At 38.2% G+C, this 19,051-nt stretch overlaps 1 non-coding gene across 1 annotated transcript; it reads left to right on the top strand.

The window, feature by feature from the left end:
• The first annotated feature begins 399 nt into the window (after window positions 1-399).
• On the top strand, window positions 400-563 carry LOC114505876. Its single transcript, XR_003685330.1, has one exon. It is a non-coding gene; the product is annotated as a U1 spliceosomal RNA (small nuclear RNA).
• Window positions 564-19,051: the final 18,488 nt, after the last annotated feature.

The following is a 19,051-nucleotide window of genomic DNA, read 5'->3' on the forward strand; positions in this document are numbered from 1 at the left end:
AAGACTTTAATATATTTATCTGTTATTTTCTGATGAATTAAGCAAAAAAAAATAAAATTACAAAAATATGAGTAGTAAAGTCAATAAGGTCAATTTAATAGCTTCATAGCATACTATTTGTGAAACAAATAGAAAATATAGCTTTGTCCCCAATCTCTCATTGATCATTAACAAAAATGATTCAGTAATGAGCAAAAATACCTTGTATAAATAACTAAATACTGAAATAGTATAGGCCATATTATCTGACCACAATGTATTGAAAATAAGAATTAATAAAGATTCAAGCAACAAAAAAATGACTGGATTTTAAAATTTTTGTTTTAAAAACATATTATGTCAGAGTTAACAAAAGCTACAATAATGTAACATTTAGAAATAATTTAAGGAAATGTTCTAATACTTACCTGGCAGGGGAGATACCATGATCATGAAGGTGGTTTTCCCAGGGTGAGGCTTATCCATTGTGCTCCAGATGTGCTGACCCCTGCGATTTCCTCCAATGTGGGAAACTTGACTGCATAATTTGTGGTAGTGGGGGACTGCGTTCATGCTCTCCTCTGGCAAAAAAAGAAAGAAAGAAATTATTCTATATTGAAACTGATGGAAATAAAAGTTTTTCTTATTAACAAAGAGAAACTAAATGAAAATAAGTAAATATTTAACTTAAATCTATATCTCAGACAAGAAAAAGAAAAACTTAATAAAATAAAAATTTGTAACTAGCAGATATGAAAGTTTTTAAATTACAGAATTAATAAATAAATGAAAAGCTATATATTGAAAATCACAACAATGAAATAGAATGATTTATAGGTAATTTAATCATTAAAGGAAAAAAGGGTATGCAGGAATGCTTGTTCTTAAGTCTTATCTTCATAATTTATTTCAGTTGCATTAAGTTTTAATAAGTTGCTTTTTTCTAAATGTACACACATGGTATCTTAGTAAAAGGTTTAAACCTTGAAAAAAACACATGTAAACTAAAGACATGTACATAAAAGCATTTCTTTGAGAATATATTTATTTATTTTAGAGAGTGAGGAAGGGAAAGAGAAAGAGAGGGAGAGAAACATCAATGTGTGAGAGAAACATCCATCAGTTGGTTCTCCCACATCCCCCAACCAGGGACCTAGTCTGAAACTCAGGCATGTGCCCTGATCAGGAATCAAACTGGTGACCTTTCAGTTTGCAGGACTATACACAACCCACTGAGCCACACCAGTCAGGAAAAGCATTTTTTTTTTTTATGAAACAACTTTTCCAGAAAGCTAGCTGCTGCACGATATTATGAATTCCTTGTTCTGGTGTTCACATAGAAAGCTGCGGGGGCCTGTCCTGTGCTGTCCCACTAATGAGGAGAAGTAACTATTTGATGGAGAAGAAACAAAATGCCCCTGCTTGTCACCTTCTACTGACTTAAAAAAAAAGACAATGACACATCACCTATATTATAACCCCAAAACAGTGTGGCCGAAACAGATTTAAGAACAGGGATTTTAAATACACCATTTATGTTGTTTGTTTTGTTAACAATATCAATAACCTATGACTTCACCAGAAATCCAGAAAAATATGCAAAAAAGACAATAGCTTTGTGTAAAAAAACAGTGCTAAATCTGGGATATACCAATGCAAATAACAGACAACACAAGGGGTGTGTTCAGGTGGTCTTAGAACTAACTTAGCAAGAAAGGATACAAAATCAGAGGGAACCATGTAAAAGGAGTCCACAGGTAACTTGAGTAAATCAGGGGTCTTTTCACTAGGTATAGAATGTTTTTCAAGCCTATCCTGAGGTGATTTTTAAATTTGTTTTCCTTTTTATTGAATTTATTAGGGTGACACTGGTTAACAAAATTATACAGGTTTCAGATGCACAATTCTATAACACATCACCTGTTTTACCTTCTCTTCCAAATCACTAATTCAATCTTCTGCTTCATCCAACAGACTGTTTATTCCTTCCAGTGTATTCTTCACTTAAGATACTGTGTTTTTGATTTCTGACTGGCATTTTGTTTAAAGATTTTACTTATTTATTTTAGACAGAGGGAAAGAAAGGGAGACATAGGGGGAGAGAAACATCAGTGTGTGGTTGCCTCTCACACACCCGCACTAGGGAATTGACCTGGCCTGCAACCCAGGCATGTGCCCTGACTGGGAATCAAACCAGCAACTCTTTGGTTTGCAGGTCAGCACTCTATCCACCTAGCCACACTAGCCAAGGCTGACTGGTCCTTTTTATGGTCTATTTCTTTTTTCATGCTGTTGGGCATCCTTATAGCAATTACTTTGAACTCTATATCTGATAAATTGCTTGCCTCCATTTCATTTAGCTCTTTTTCTAGAGATTTCTTTTGTTCTTTCATTTTGGACCTCTATATTTGTCTCCCCATTTTAGCTGCCTCCTTGTTTTTGTTTCTATGTATTAGTTCTATTATGACTCCCAGTCTTCATGGGGTGGCCTTATGTAATAGGTGTTTTATGGGATCCAGTGGTGCAGTCACCTGAGCTGGGTGTTCCAAGAATGTCCCTTGTGTGGTTTATGTGGGCCCTCCAGTTGTAACTGATTCTTCCTTGCTCTTGGCCTGTTTGTGCATAGGATAGACGCTCAGGCTGCCTGACTCTGAGGCTCAAACCTGACCACGGCATGGGAACTACTGTGTAGGTGGTAACCACATGAAGTGGAATTCACCCCAGCAGGTTTTGATGCCTGCCAAGGTCTCCCTTAGGATATGCCACTTGTGAGGCTAATTGGATCTTGTTCTGATGTTGTCTAAAGGAGGCCACTGGGTGTACTGATTCTGGGATTTCTTGGAAGACACTCTGGTGCAACCAATTTCAGATGCTGCCTGTGACTGGCCCTTGGCAAACTATTTGGAGCTACAGGTGACCCACAGTTAGCGATTCCCTCTGCTGGGCCTCGGTGCATGCAGGGATGACTAAGCTGTGAACTAGGGCCAGTTCTTATCAGTACCAGGCCTGGAAGCAAGTTATCAACAGTCCCAAGACACCCTGAGGTCTGCCTCCACCTACCGGTCTACACCCTGGATGAGGCAGCTGACTCCTCACCAGGAAGTAAATTATTCAGGGTGGAGCTAAAGGGACTCCACAAGGTTGGGCTATTGCTTTCTCCCAGGCTGCAGCCATAAGGTAGATAGTGCTCCACCCAAGAAAGATGGTGTCTGTGGTGTTGGAGGGTGACTCAGAACAAGGATCCTGGTGGCTGTCCACTCAGCTCTCTCCCCTGAGTCACAAACCCCAGACTGTCCTCACCTGACTCTAGCCAGCTCCACCCTCCCTCTGCCAGAGCTCAGGAGTGGCTGAGATAAAAATTTTGTGTGTTGGCACTTAAACAGGATGCCTGTGTCTCTGGTGGATTCCTGTCTTTCCCTGATGAATGAAAACTCTGCTGCTTTTTATAGCCAGATGCTATGTGGGTGCTTCTTCCAGGCTCTGGTGCTTTGAGCTAGGGAGCCCATCTTGTGGTTGAGACCTCCTTGTGGGAGACCATCTTGTGGTTGGGAACCTTTGCAGCTGAGATACCCCTCCAGATTCTCAGCTGCCACCCATGGAAGCTGAGCCAGCCCTTTTCACATCTACGTCCTTCCTACCAGTTTTGATGTGGTTTCTTCTGTAAATCCTTGACTATAACACTTTTGTTCTGGTAGTCTTCAGTTGGTTATTCAGGATGGTTGTTCAATAATTTAGTTGTAATTTCATTTCGTTTCTAGGAGGAGGTGAGTATAGCTTCTATCTACTCCACCACCATCTTGAATCCTATCCTGAAATTATTTTAAAGACCAGGGAAAACCAACTAATCCTTGGACCATTTGTATCATTAATATATTTATTTCACCCTAAACCTTAAGTTGTATACCACAAATGGGAGAATACCCAAAGTGCTTCTGGGAAATTAATCTTAGTATTCCACTGACTCACTAAAATTATATTCTATAGACAATATCTAAACTATCTATCTTGAAAAAGTATTCATATTGGATAAAAACAGTTTCTTAGTTCTACTAAAAATTAAGTCAGGAGTGCCCAAGTTGTTCTTATCTATGTATTTAAACCCAAGCCTACCACTCCACTGAATTGAAAATTAGAAAAATATTGTATTTTCCCCCTGTATCATGTAGCCTATCATATTGAGAATTTTTACAACTATTTTGAACAATTTCAAGGCTGATCATACATCTGCTATTTACCACCAGTTTCTCCACTCATTTTTTTTTGTTAGGATATTTTTATCACATCCAAAATGCCAGAGACTGTTTATTTGCTTGTTTTAGGATTTTATTGAGAGATCCTAGTCACAGCTACCTTTACGTTTTTCAGAAAAACACTGATCTACCTTCTTATGCATCACTTTTCAGCTTACATTAAATTTTCCCATTCAAAAATTGACAATGCAAGGCTGCTGTAAGCTCTGTCTTTCCTATATTGTCACCATTATCTTAAAACCTTGATTATGGGCATCTCTATTTTTTCTTTCTGTAGTTGGTGGGGTATTTTTTTCAATTACAGTTGACATTCAATGTTATTTTGTGTTGTTTTCAGCTGTACAACCTAGTGCTTAGTGCTTAGACATTTATTTGACTAATGAAGTGATCCCCCTGATAAGTTTTGCACCCACTTGAAACCATACACAATTACTACAATATTATTGACTATGTTCTCTATGCTATATTTACATCCCCCTGACCATTTTGAAACTGTTAAAGTTTGTACTTCTCAATTCCATCTCCTTTTTTATGCAGTGCAATGGACATCACTATTATGAGGCTTAAGACATTTGCTAGTGGCTTAAATTCTAAATGGTACTTAATTGTTTAATATAACTTTAATTACCTAAGAGTTTTAGGCTTAAAATTATTTCATGAATTATTTTTAGATCTTAAAATGAAGAAAACTCGGCAGTCTATATTTTAAGCTTACATAGTTCACTTTGACAATGAAGCATCATATGGAGAAAAGTTGTAAAAGATGAAAAAAGAATAACTATTTTTATCAGAATTTGTTCAAAATTCACATTAGCATACAAGATATATTTCAGTGAGTTACTTAGTAGCTTAAACAAATTCAGCATTCAGTATTTCCATCACATGTAGGTGGTAGCGATTTATCAAAATCTGTTGAATGATCAATTTGTAACAACTGAATAGGCTGTCTTTGTTTGCTTACTGAAGTAGTATTAAATCATTTCACGCATGGAGCAGGGAGGCCATGTGAAATACAAATAAAATAACATTTTCTTTATACACAAGTGTGAATTATATATATATTTAGCATCTAATAAGCAATAGGTAATGAAATAGGTAAATAAGTGAGTGGTTTGTCATTTGGATGGGCTACTCTAAGTAATCCAGTCTTTCTACCCAGCACTCTTAGGTGTTTTAAAAACTTTTGATATTGGACACTACTAAAATAAGTCAGTGAGAAGAAAAAAATACTTTAATGTCATGAAAAATTAGAGGTAATCATAGCTAATCATTGTATCAAATCTACATCATTATGTTCATGCTATTTACATTCCAAACAAACCATGACAAGAGCACCATGCCCTCGCTCCTAAGCATTTGGTATTTAGTGATAACGCAAAATGTGAATTGATATGAAGAGAAGAGACATATTTCAGGAGATTTTTTTAAATGTATTTTATTGGTTATGCTCTTACAGTTGTCCCATTTCCCCCCTTCACTCCCCTCCACCCTGCACACCCCCTCCCACCCACATTCCCCGCTTTAGTTCATGTCCATCTGTCATACTTATAAGTTCTTCAGCTTCTACATTTCCCACACTATTCTTACCCTCCCCCTGTCTATTTTCTACCTATCATCTATGCTACTTATTCTCTGTACCTTTTCCCCCTCTCTCCTCCTCCCACTCCCCTGTTGCTAACCCTCCATGTGATCTCCATTTCTGTGGTTCTGTTCCTGTTCTAGTTGTTTGCTTAGTTTGTTTTTCTTTTTGTTTTAGGTGTGGTTGTTCATAATTGTGAGTTTGCTGTCATTTAACTTTTCATGTTTTTATGTTTTTTTTTCTTAGACAAGTCCCTTAAACATTTCATAAAATAAGGGCTTGGTGATGATGAACTCCTTTAACCTGACTTTATCTGAGAAGCACTTTAGCTGCCCTTCCATTCTAAATGAAAGCTTTGCTGGATAGAGCAATCTTGGATGTAGGTCCTTGCCTTTCATGACTTGGAATACTTCCTTCCAGCCTCATTTTGCCTGCAAGGTCTCTTTTGAGAAATCAGCTGACAGTCTGATGGGAACTCTTTTGTAGGTGACTGTCTCCTTATCTCTTGCTTCTTCTAGATTCTCTCTTTCATTTTAATCTTGGGTAATGTAATTATGATGTATCTTGGTGTGTTCCTCCTTGGGTCCAACTTCTTTGGGACTCCCTGAGCTTCCTGGACTTCCTAGAAGTCTATTTCCTTTGTCAGATTGGGGAAGTTCTCCTTTGTTATTTGTTCATATAACTTTTCCACTTGTTGCTCTTCCTCTTCCCCTTCTGGTACCCCTATAATTTGGATGTTGGAACGTTTAAAGATGTCCTGGAAGTTCCTAAGCCTCTCCTCATTTTTTTGAATTATTATTTTTTCATTCTTTTCTGTTAGTTGTTTCTTTCTTCCTTCTGGTCCACTCCATTGATTTGAGTCCCATTTTCCTTCCCATCACTATTGGTTCCCTGTACATTTTCCTTTATTTCACTCAGTGTAGCCTTCATTTTTTCATCTAATTTGAGACCAAATTCAACCAATTCTGTGAGTATCCTGATCATCAGTGTTTTGAACTGTGCATCTGATAGGTTGGCAATCTTTTTGTCATTTTGTTGTATTTGTTCTGGTGCTTTGATCTGTTCTTTTATTTGGGCCATTTTATTTTTGTCTTGATGTGCGTGTTAACTAATGAGGGGCAGAGCCTTAGGTGTTCACTCCCTGGGGCAACCCAGTCACTGGGTTGTGACACTGTATGTGGGGGAGGGGCCTGAGAGGGAACAATGGTGCTTGCTCCACTCTCTGTGGGATTTCAGTCACTTCTCCCACTTTCCCCAAGCAAATTGGGCCCTTCTGGTGCTGATTCCCCTGTGGGTGGGTTTGTATATGTTCTAGGACCCTGTGGATCTCTCCAATGAACTCTCCTGTGAGGCTTGGAGTTTCTCTCGGTACCTCAACCACCACAGGTGTTTTCAATTGCTGTTTTGAGGCATTATTTCCCCTCACTGGAGCCTTGGGTTGTGCAGTCTGTCTCTCTCCCCAGTTTTGCCTGGTTTATCTGTGCAAGAATGTTAGACTGCCCAGCTCACCAGCCACCTGGTGCGCCGCACCCCTCCACAATCCTCTGTCTCACTGGTCTGCCAGCCGCTGCCTTGTGCACCCAGGGTCTGACAGCCTCCACCTGTGCGCCTGGGGTCCACCAGCTGCCACTTTGCCGCGACCCCTCTCCACCTGGCTGCCTGACTCCACCCCTCCTACTGGTCTGGATGAATGTGTTTACTTTAACTCCTTGGTTCTCAGACTTCCATACAGTTCAATTTTCTGTCAGTTCTGATTGTTTTTTGTTTCTAAATTGCTGTCCTTATTTCGGTTGTGCGAGGAGGCACGGTGTGTCTACCTACACCTCCTTAGCTGGAAGTCAGGTTTTTATAAAATGCTAATTAAATAACCTCCACAGAGACCCAATATTAATAGAATTGTTAATACCACAAAGCAGACACTGAAATGAGCCAAGTTGCAGCACCCTAATTTTATTAATAAGATTAAAACAACATATTACAGTATAGTCCCAGCAATGGAATTGCCAGGTCAAAAGGGAGTTCCATTTATAGTTTTCCGAGGAAATTCCATACTGTTTTCCACAGTGGCTATACCAGTCTACATTCCCAGAAACAGTGTGCTAGGCTTCCCTTTTCTCCACATCCTTGCCAGCACTTGTCATAGTTGATTTGTTTATGATTGCCATTCTGACTGTTGTGAAGTGGTATCTCATTATGCTTTTAATTTGTATCTCTCTGATGGCTAGTGATGCTGAGCATCTTTTCATATGTCTCTGGGCCCTCTGTATGTCCTCCTTGGAGAAGTGTCTGTTCAGGTCCTTTGCCCATTTTTTAATTGGATTGTTTGTCTTCCTGGAGAGGACTAGTGTAAGTTCCTTATATATTTTGGAGATCAAACCCTTGCCCAAAATATCATTGACAAGTATATTTTTCCATATGACGGCTTCCCTTTTCATTTTGTTAATGTTTTCTTTAGCCATGCAGAAGGCTTTTATTTTGATGAAGTCCCATTTGTTTATTCTTTCTTTTATGTCCCTTGCTCTAGGGAACATATTGGTGAAAATATTCCTGCATCGAATATCTGAAATTTTTCTGCCTATGTTCTGCTCTAGGACTCCTATGGTGTCACAACTTATATTTAAGTCTTTTATCCACCTTGAGATTATTTTTTATGGTGTAAGTTGATGGTTGAGTTTCATTTTTTTTCTTGTAGTTGTCCAGTTCTCCCAACACCATTTGTTGAAGAGGCTATTTTTATTCCATTTTATGTTTCTGTCTCCTTTGTCAAATATGAATTGACCATAGAGACATAGGTTTACTTCTGTGCTCTCTATTCTGTTCCATTGATCCATATGTCTGTTCTTATGCCAGTACCAGACTGTTGTGATTAGAGTGGCCTTGTAATATACTTTGATATCAGGTCTTGTCATCCTTCCAACTTTGTCCTTCTTTCTCAAAATTGCTGTAGCTATCCAAGATCATTTATGGTTCCATATAAATTTTTGAAATGTTTGTTCTCTATCTGTGAAATGCATCATTGGTATTTTAATAGGGAGTGCATTGAATCTATAAATTGCTTTGGGTAGTGTGAACATTTTGATTATATGAATTCTTCAAATCCATGAACATAGTACATGCTTCCATTTATTTGTGTCTTCCTTAATTTATTTCTTCAAGTGTTATGTAGTTTTCTGAGTACAGGTCTTTACCTCCTTGGTTAGGTTTATTCCTAGGTACTTTGTTTTTCTTGTTGCTATATCAAATGGGGTGTCTTTCCTGATTCCTGTTTCTGATATTTCATTGTTGGTGTACAAAAATGCCTTTGACTCTGAATATTGACTTTGTATCCCACTGACTTACTTATGCCACTTATTAGGTCCAGTAGTTTTTCGTGGAGTCTATAGGGTTTCCTATCTACACTATCATGTCATCTGCAGAAAATGACAATTTTACTTCCTCCTTTTAAATTTGGATGTCTTTTATTTCTTTTTCTTGTCTGATCGCTGTGACTAGGACTTCTGATATTATGTTGAATAGAAGTGGTAAAAATGGACACCCTATTGTCCTATTCCTGATCTTAGTGGAAAAGTTTTAAGTTTTTTAAATATTGAGTATAACGTTAGTTGTACATTTCTCATATATGGCCTTTATTTATGCTGAGGTATACTACCTCTACTCTCATTTTGTTGAGTGTTTTATCATAACTGGATGCTGTACCTTATCAAATGCTTTTTTCACATCTATTGATATGATATGATGTAACTGTTGTCTTTTCTTTTGTTTATGTGTTGTATTATGTTTATCGATTTGCAAATATTGTACCATCTTTGCATCCCTGGGATGAATACCACTTCATCATGTTGTATGATCTTTTTAATATATTCCTGGATGCAGTTTGCCAATATTTTGTTAAGGATTTTAGTGCCTATGTTCATCACTGATATTGACCTATAGTTCTCTTTCCTTGTTGTGTTTTTACCTGGTTTGGGAATTAGGATGATATGGCCTCATAAGAGAGTTTGGGAGTCTTCCCCACTCTTGGATTTTTTGGAATAGTCTGAGAAGGAATAAGGGTTAGCTCTTCCTTAAGTGTTTGTACATTTCTTCTGTGAAACCATCTGCTCCAGGGCTTTGTGTACTTGGAGTTTTTTGATTACTGCTTCCATTTCACTAGCTGTTATCAGTCTGTTCAGGCTTTCTGCTTCTTTGTCATTCAGTTTTGGAAGATTACATTTTTCTAGAAATTTGTCCATTTCACATAGATTTTCTAATTTCTTGGCATGTAGTTGTTTGTAGTAATTTCTTACAATCCTGCCTGTAGTGTCAGTTGTAATCTCTCCTGTTTAATTTCTGATTTTATTTATTTTGGTCCTCTCTTTTTTCTTGATATGTCTGGTTAAAGGCTTGTCAATTTTGTTTATCTTTTCAAAGAAACATCTATTGGCTTTATTGATCCTTTGAATTGTTCTTTTAGTCTCTGTGTCATTTAATTCTGCTTTGATCTTGGTTATTTCCTTCCTTCTACTCACTCTGGGTTTTGTTTGTTGTTGTTCCCCCACTTCTTGTAGCTGAAGGGTTAGGTTGTTTATTTCAAATGTTTCTATCTTTTTTAGGTAGACTTGTATTTCTATGAACTTCACTCTCAGTACTGCCTTCTCTGTTTCCCATAGGCTTTGTACTGTGTGTTCATTTTCACTTGTTTCCAGAATTTTTTTTATTTCCCCCTTGATATCATTGTTATCCCACTCATTATTTAATGGCATGCTATTCAGTCTCCATGAAATTGAATGTTTTTGAGTTTTTTTTTCTTGAGGTTAGTTTTTAGTTTCATACCCTTGTGGTCCAAGAAAATGCTTGATATGATTTTCTTGAATTTGTTGAGGCTTGTTTCGTGTCCTATCATGTGGTCTATCTTTGAAAATGTTCCATATGCACTTGAAAAGAATGTGTATTTGGCTTCTTAGGGATAAAAGCTTCTTTATACATATGTTAAGTCTATTTGATCTAGGGTACTGCTCAATGCCACTATCTCCTTGTTCATATTTTCTTTGGAAGATCTACCCTTGTTGACAGTGGGGTGTTATAATAATCCCTTAGTATAAGTGTGTTGCTGTCTATATCACTCTTGAAGTCCTCCAAGATTTTCCTTACATTTTGGGTTCTCCTATGTTGGTTCCATATATGTTTACAATGTTTATGTCTTCTTGTTGGAGTCTTCACTTGAATATCATGAAGTGTCCTTCTGGGCCTCTTTTTATGGACTTTATTTTGAAGTCTATTTTGTCTGATATAAGTATTGCTACCTCGGCTTTTTTTTTCTTGTCCATTTGCTTGGAATATTTTTTTTCAAACCCTTCTACTTTCAGTCTGTGTAGGACTTTTGTTCTGAGGTGGGTTTCTTGTATGCAGCATATGTTTTCTTATCCATTCAGCTACCCTATGTCATTTCATTGAAGCATTTAATCCATTTACATTTAATGTTATTATTGTTATGTACTTATTCATTGTCATTTCCCCCACCCTTGTACCTATGTTTCTCCCTCTCTCTCTCACTCTTTTCTTTCATCTTCTTAAAGCCATCCCTTTAGCATGTCTTGCAATGCTGGTTTGATGGAAGTATATACTTTTAGCCCATTGTCTGGGATATCCCTTATTTCACCTTCCATTTTAATTGAGAGCTTTGCTGGGTATAGTAGTCTTGGTTTCAGTCCTTTGTTTTTCATTACTTGAAAAATTTATTGCAATTCCCTTCTACCTTATATTGTTGAGAAATTAGATGATAGCCTCACTGGAGCTCCCTTGTATGTTATTTCCTACTTCTACCTTGATGCCTTTAAGATTCTGTTTTTGTCAGCCCTAACTTGTGTAGCTCAGTGGATTGAGCACAGGCTGTGAACCAAAGGGTCACCAGTTTGATTCCCGGTCAGGGCACATGTCTAGGTTTCAGGCCAGGTCCCCCTGCAACCCAGGGGCCCCGGTGAGAGGCAACCACACATTGATGTTTCTCTCCCTCCCTTCCCCTCTATTAATAAAATCTTTTTTTAAAAAAGATTCTGTTTTTGTCTTTAAAATTTGACATTTTAATTATGATTTGTTTTAGAGTAGGCCTCTTTGGGTTCATCTTGATTGAAAACCTCTGTGCTTCCTGACCTTGTATGGTTTTTCCCCTCTCCATGTTAAGAAAGTTATTGTCAATATTTTTTCAAACAAGTTTTTTACCCCATACTCCTTTTCTTCTCCTCCTGGTATTCTTATGATTTGAATGGTGTTGTGTTTTGAATGGTCCTGCATCACCTTAAGCTATCTTCATATTTATAAGTCTTTTCTTGTGCAGCTGTTCTACTTGGGTATTTCTTTCTACTTTGTCTTCTGGCTCACTAATTCAGTTCTCTGCTTCATCCAGCCTGATTGGGATTACTTCTAGTGTATTTTTTTTATTTCAGATATTGTATTCTTTTTTTTTCCTTGTTCTGGTTTATAGTTTCTGTTTCCTTTTTCATTTTGTTTTAGTTCCCACTCAATTCCTTGTACTTGTTAGTGAATTTCTTAAGTATCCTTATAACTATTCTTTTGAATTCTATATCTGACAGTTTACTTGACTCCATTTCACTTAGGTCTTTTACTGAGGAAACTTCCATTCCTTTTGATTGTGGGATTTTTCTTTGTCTCTTCATTTCATGTAACTCTTTTTCTTTGTTTCTGAGATTCCAGATGCTCTTCTTTGCCAGCTTTCTCCATAGGTTGAACTTCTATGGTATAGGTTGTCTGTGTGTGATCTGTTTCATCTCCTTGTCTGGATGATCTAGGGTTGCCCTTTCTTCCATTTGTATGGGCTTTCTTGTTGTACTTGGGCTTTACCTGTTGATGACTCCTTTGTTGGTGGGTTCTCCCCTCCAGTGGGTGGACTGGTATTCTCAACTCCCACCTTGTCTTGTATGCTGTTGTACAGGTGTTCATTAACAAAGTAGTATTACCAGACCACCAAACTTAAGCCAGCAAAAGGAACCTCCCTACCACATCAGCCATCTCAACTGCAATTGAACTTAAATTAATAAAGGTGAAGATTTGCAGATGCTATAAGATATGTCAGAGGTAATATGAAATGACTAAAAGAGGGGAAAATCTTGTGGTAAGATGGAGGAGAATTGATAAGAGTTGGGATACAACCAAGGAGAAGAAAGGGAGAGAACAAAATTTACAATGTAAGTGAAACACGAAAGGGTGATGGGAACAATGGGGTAAGAAAAAGAGAAGAGTATACTATGAGGTTTGAACTAAAATTGAAAGGGTACTGGACCAATGGGAGCAAAATTGCAGAAAAACCACAGCATGGTCAGTAGCAATGACAGTTGAATGAAGTCTAGTAAAAGTGGAATGGGAATAAGAATATTATAGAAAATTGAAAATTGATATGAGATGTCTACAGTAAAAAAAATGATTTTGGGTGGATGGGGGAAGCAAACTAATGAGAGTAAAGAGTAAATCCCAAGTAGAGACATGGGAAAAAAGAAAGAGGGAGGAGAAAGAAAAGAAAGAAAAAGAAAAGGAGAGAGAAATCAATGAAATAAAATTCCTTAGTCAGCTGATTAAGGGCATGGGGGAGGCAAAATGGAGTAAGACAGATGGAGAGTATTTTGTGGGATTTAAAGTACAAATAAGTAGAGAATATATGAGATCCTTTGGAGAAATACTGCAATATCTGTGATATTTCACTCAACTAGCCACTGTTTATAAAAGGTAAAAAAGAAATAAGACTCATTAGAATGGAAAAAGAATGTGAGCTGACTTCAGAAAGCAGAATGCTTATGCAAGGTTAGATGGAGGAGAAATAGTGAGAGTAAGGGATAGAAACTTGGCACAGTGTGAGAGAAAGTTAAGTTAACTGCAACAGTAATAAAGCTCAGGAAGATGGCAAAATGGATTAAGACCAGGGAAGGGTGCCATGTGGGATTTGGAATAACAAATAGTGATGATAAGAAATATATAAACTGAATAAAATGAATAAAAAACAAAAGACCAAGGGTAGTATGTTGTTATTTGGAATGTGAGTGAAGTGAAAGAAGAAAACTTAAAATGCAATATGAGAGGGAGAATAAAAGAAACAAATCAAACAATAAAAACAAAAAAATTAAAATCTAAATAGAAAGGTGAGAAATAAAAAATGCAAGTCTGAAGGTGAGCAAAGTGAAATTTGTTTCAGCTGATGGTGTTCACCTTCTGACTTCTTTCTGGATCCATCTTCAGTTTTCTCACAGCTCTGTGTCTTATTATTTTACTCTTGAAAAACAACAGGCTCTTATTGATTTTAAACCTGCCAATCTGATTTTGCAGGTGTTCCAGGATCCTGCAGGCAGAGGGGGGCTGAGATCCATTTTATTTCTCTCCTGAGGATGGGGAATCAGCCTGAGCTACAATATCCACAGGTGCCCAGCTCCCAGCCCACATCCTCAGGGCACTCTGCGGTCCACACTGTCCACTCTGTGCTTTTGCACCAGGCTGACACTGATACTCCACCTCGTTTTGCAACCCTTTGATTGATCCATGAGGTGCACTGAGTAGGAGCAAATTACACACCCCTCATCCCTATTAGTTGGCCTGACCACTGGGTGAGTGCAAGGTCCCTGCATGGGAACTCTGTTTCCTGGTTGAATAAAATCTTTCTGGGGGCCAGTGCCTCTCTGAGCCCCCACTGCCCCTCTTTGATCAATCCGCGAGGCACCCTGAGTGGGAGCAAATCACACCCCCACTCGTCCCTCTTCACTGATCTGGCGCCAGTGTGCATGAGGTCCCTGTGTAAGTGAGGCTTCTGCACAGCAGATGGTCTTTTGAGAAAAGACCTCTTGAGTGCTGCCTGCCACTCCTAACAAGCACCTGGCTTTCCACACAGTCCAACTCTCTGACCAGCCCAGAGTCTATCTGAGTCATGGGCAGTCTCGGCCCTTTTCTTTCCCCAGCTCCAAGTGCCACCTGGCTCCCCACTTTCTCTGGTACTGTCCCAGCCGGCAACTGTCACCTCAGCCAGGGTATGCTGCTGGTTTTGTGTCCCTTACTGCCTTTTTATCCCCCCAGTGACTTTAAGCATCCAGGTCTCTTCTGGTGTGGGTCTGAGACTTCTCCACTCTGGGAGGTGATGGAGCTGCTAGGTTGCTATCACTGACTCAGCTCTCCTCCAACCTTCCTGTGTCAGCCACAGTCTCCAGTGCAAGGCCTGGGGACCTTCCTGTCAGCCTACAAAACCTCCTCATTGCCTGCTCTTAAGTGTCCTCTGCACTCTCTGCCTTCCAAACTTCATATCAGCTGGGATTCTGTTGGCTGTTTACTCTGTTCTTCAGAAGATTGGCTAAGTGTCCCAGTAGAGTGCACAAGAAAGTAGGCTCAGTTCCCATATACCTTGCTGCCATCCATTTCCCTCTCATCTTTTTTCTAGTTATTGTCAAGGATTAAAAAAAGAGGCTCAGAGAGATTGTGTTAGAAGAAGAGTACATATATTTGAAGGTGTTGTCAAGTGATTTTTCCTTTTGCAGTTATTAGACAACTACAGTTACATGTGGACTTGATTCTAAACAGTACCATTTTATCTTTGTTTACTACAGTTGTTTATTTTTATTGTTAAAGATTTTATTTATTTATTTTTAGACAGAAGGGGAGGGAGGGAGAAAGAGAGAGACACACACACACCAATGTGTGGTTGCCTTCTGCACACCCATCACTGGGGACCTGATCCACAACACAGGCATGCCCCCTGACTGGAACTCATGAGTTTTACTTTAGCACAAGTTAGCCTCCAAGGAAACAAATTCAATGCATTTGCAATTTTGTAGACTGTAATAAGTATATCAATATTAATAAGAGTAACGAAATAATGTTTTCCTAGTGATAACATTAATAGTAAAATTTTACTTAATTCAAAAAACATATCAACAATATGAGCCCTTATTGTGCTATATTACGTGAGAAATAGTCATTTAAATTTCACAATACTTGACCAAATGCCAACTGTGGCTGTATCAGAGGGCTTTTGTTGAAATACATAGTTGTATTTGACTTGGCTGTCATCTTTGATTAGCTTCTAAACTATCAAAATACATAGCCCACACATAAACAACTGAGAACACTGAGGTAAGTGCTATAAAATATATTTAAACAAATTGCTATAAGATAAAGGTCAATTCTGATGGAAAGATCTTAAAGGGTTCTTACAGCAAGTATGATTAAGAGTATGAAAAGGATGGATAGGGTTTGTAAGTGGAAATGAAGAAGTTAGACAGAAAAAGAAGTTCAGCCAAGAACTAGGGATTGGAGAGTGGAGGATGTATTCTGAAAAGCAAGAAACAATAAGAAGAAGGGAGAGAAATGGGTAAGATGTATGTGTATATGTGCCTGTGTGTGTTTGTTGAGAGGGAAGCGTGTTATACAGGTATAGGAAAGAAAAATATAAAGGTCAGTTGGATTTTTGAAAATGATAGGGGCTCTATCAGAGCAAACCAAGAATTATCTCTACATGAATCAGATCATACTTTGCCTAGGGCTAGATGTTCTATCTAACCCCAAGTTCCTTCTTCCCCCTATATAGTCATTATTGAATGTAAAAGAAGGAATCAAATATTCATGGTCCCAAAAACATGCACCTCTCCAGTGTCCCAAGGTGGTGGTCAAGTATTACAGCAGTAGTACCAGAGAGAAATGGTATACCATATTCAAATGAAAATTTTCTGAAAATTTCATTTTCTATGATCTTATAGCAAAGAAGGATCAGTGATTGCTTGCCAGCAGTAAGGGAAAGGGAGAGATCAAACGATACTGCTAACAGAGACAACAAGAAAATAGTGATGAAACAAATGTACAGTAAACCAATTCTTACTACTGGGATTCCATATTATTAAATGACGTCGACATCAATCCAGTTGTCCAAGTTGGAACCTAGTAATCATCCTTTATTCCTGACTTTTCCTCTGCTCCACATCTAAATTATCAGCAAGTATTGCCTATGCTACCTTAAAAAATCTCTCATTCTATTTTTCTCAATCTCCACCACCACTCTTCTAGTATTAATTACCATCATCTCTTAGTTGGGCTATCTCAGTAGATTCCTATTTTATCTTTACTCCATTCCCATGCCTTTCTCTGCACCAAAGAGATGATTTTCTAAAATAAAAAAAATATTTATAGTCAAGTCACCTTCCTGCTTAAAACCTATTCATAATGTTCCATTTCTCCTAAGGATGAAAGCAAAATTCCTTACTATGTCTTTAAAATCCTTATTTGATCTAGCCCCTCTATCTTCCCAGTCTCATCTCATACTCCTTCCTCAGCATGCATCCTGCACTTCAATTACCAATCAATTTGTTGTTTTACAAATATATCTTGCTAATTTTTGTCTCTGCACCTTTTTTTTTTTTGGTTTCCTCTGCCTAAATTCCTTTGCCACCATGGGTTGTCAGGAAAACTCTGTAAGATAAAACTGATGCTCCTGCTCCTGTTACTGTGTCTTCCATTTGTGAATGACACAACTATCCACAAATCTCCAAAATCAGAAATTAATGATTCATCTGCAATTCTCCCTTTTCCACACTTTTCACTTTCAAAAGGTTTCCATATTCTGTGGAACTAAACCATTTAGAATCTGTCATATCTGCCCCCCTTTTCTTTCAGGTCCACTTCCCCTGCCATAGTTCAAACTCTCATCAAATGTCACACCTGGATTCTGGCAACAGCCACTTAACTGGTCCCTTGAACTCCCACTCAATTCTAGCACTCCCCACATCCTACAGAGAGCTGTATATTTCTTCACTTCAAAACAATCTGGCAGGATCAGCTACAGTGCAGCTGGGATCAAAGCAGTTGTACTTCAAAGGTCTTAAGCTTTATCAGTTGCAACTGTAACCAGGGAACCAACACAAACCTCTCTCATGCCTTCACTATAATGGATTTTGCCCTAGCCACTACAGGTAGATTGCAAATACACACATGTTGCTATCATTGTGATTTGATTACATTCCTTAGCAGTTGAGATTGACACAAAAGAATGACAGACCAAGAGAGTATAAGACATTTTCATGACAATAGAGAAAGGTTTCCTGATGTGTCATGAAGTAGAGCCAACTGGGTAATAAGTGGACTTAGGAAAGACACTGGATCAACCAAAATTCAATCTGCTATGTGTGCAAAGGGTCAGAACATAACTATTATTATTGCCTAGTTTTTCCTGCCTGCTCTGACACTAAATATCTGTATATCCTTAAAAAAGTAATTCAACTTATCTGAGCCTATTTTCTTATTCTTAAAATTGTGATAATACTAAAATTTACCTCGTGGATTTCTGTGAGTCTCAAACAAGGTAACATGAGTGACATACTTAACTTGGCACATAGTCAGTGATCAATAAGTGCTTCCACAGCATTCGCAAGTCCCTTGCCACAGATATTCACAGGTTTAATTCTTATTTTCTTTCTTCCTCTCTAGAAAATTAGTCAACAGTGAGGTATGACCAGGCCATCAGACACAATAGGCTTCTAATCCGTGCTTTGCCAAAACAGTAGTAATGCATCAATCTATCAGCTGGAAAACTAGTTTAATTAATTGGCTTCCTTGAGCTGTGCTGCTGGAGTAGATGAAAATTTCTTAAGACACAAATATCCACTGGTAAGCAATCAAGCACTTTGTCTAGAACCAGGGAAGACAGCACCTTTTGCAGTAATGATGGGACAAACATACTTTAGACAGGCCTAAGGGATTTCCAGAAGCTCTCCATATAATGCACTGAACCTCCCTACACACCTGCAGATTGCTAACAAATCTCTGATTTCCTCACATTGTCCAGAGGAAAGAATGTTTGTGGTGTAATAATATGTGGTGCAAAGAACTCAATGCAAATATCTTACATTGGACTTTCACTGTGCTATAGCCAATGGCCATGAGATCCCTCCCAGCCTGATGTGTAAAATGATTTCCATGACTAATGAGTGGTTATGGCAAGACAACCACCAGGAGAAATGGGAAAAAAAGAAAGAACTACTGGAGTGGAAACTCCTAGGAGGTATGTGAAGAACTGCTAAAGGTAGGTGAATCACTGCTAAATTTGAAGTGAAAAGCTATAGGGAACAGTAAACTGACTGTAAGAGGAGAATGAAGAGCTTGTTTTCAAAACGTAAAACAAAAGCACAAGTACACCAGCCAGTTTTCCTTTAGGACTGCTCATCTCCCATTAGTCAGAAGAAAGATCAGAAATTAAGATGAGGCGCTCAGTAAAATTTCTAAAATAACC

Source organism: Phyllostomus discolor, chromosome X, assembly GCF_004126475.2.
Source record: "Phyllostomus discolor isolate MPI-MPIP mPhyDis1 chromosome X, mPhyDis1.pri.v3, whole genome shotgun sequence".
Lineage (NCBI taxonomy): Eukaryota > Metazoa > Chordata > Mammalia > Chiroptera > Phyllostomidae > Phyllostomus > Phyllostomus discolor.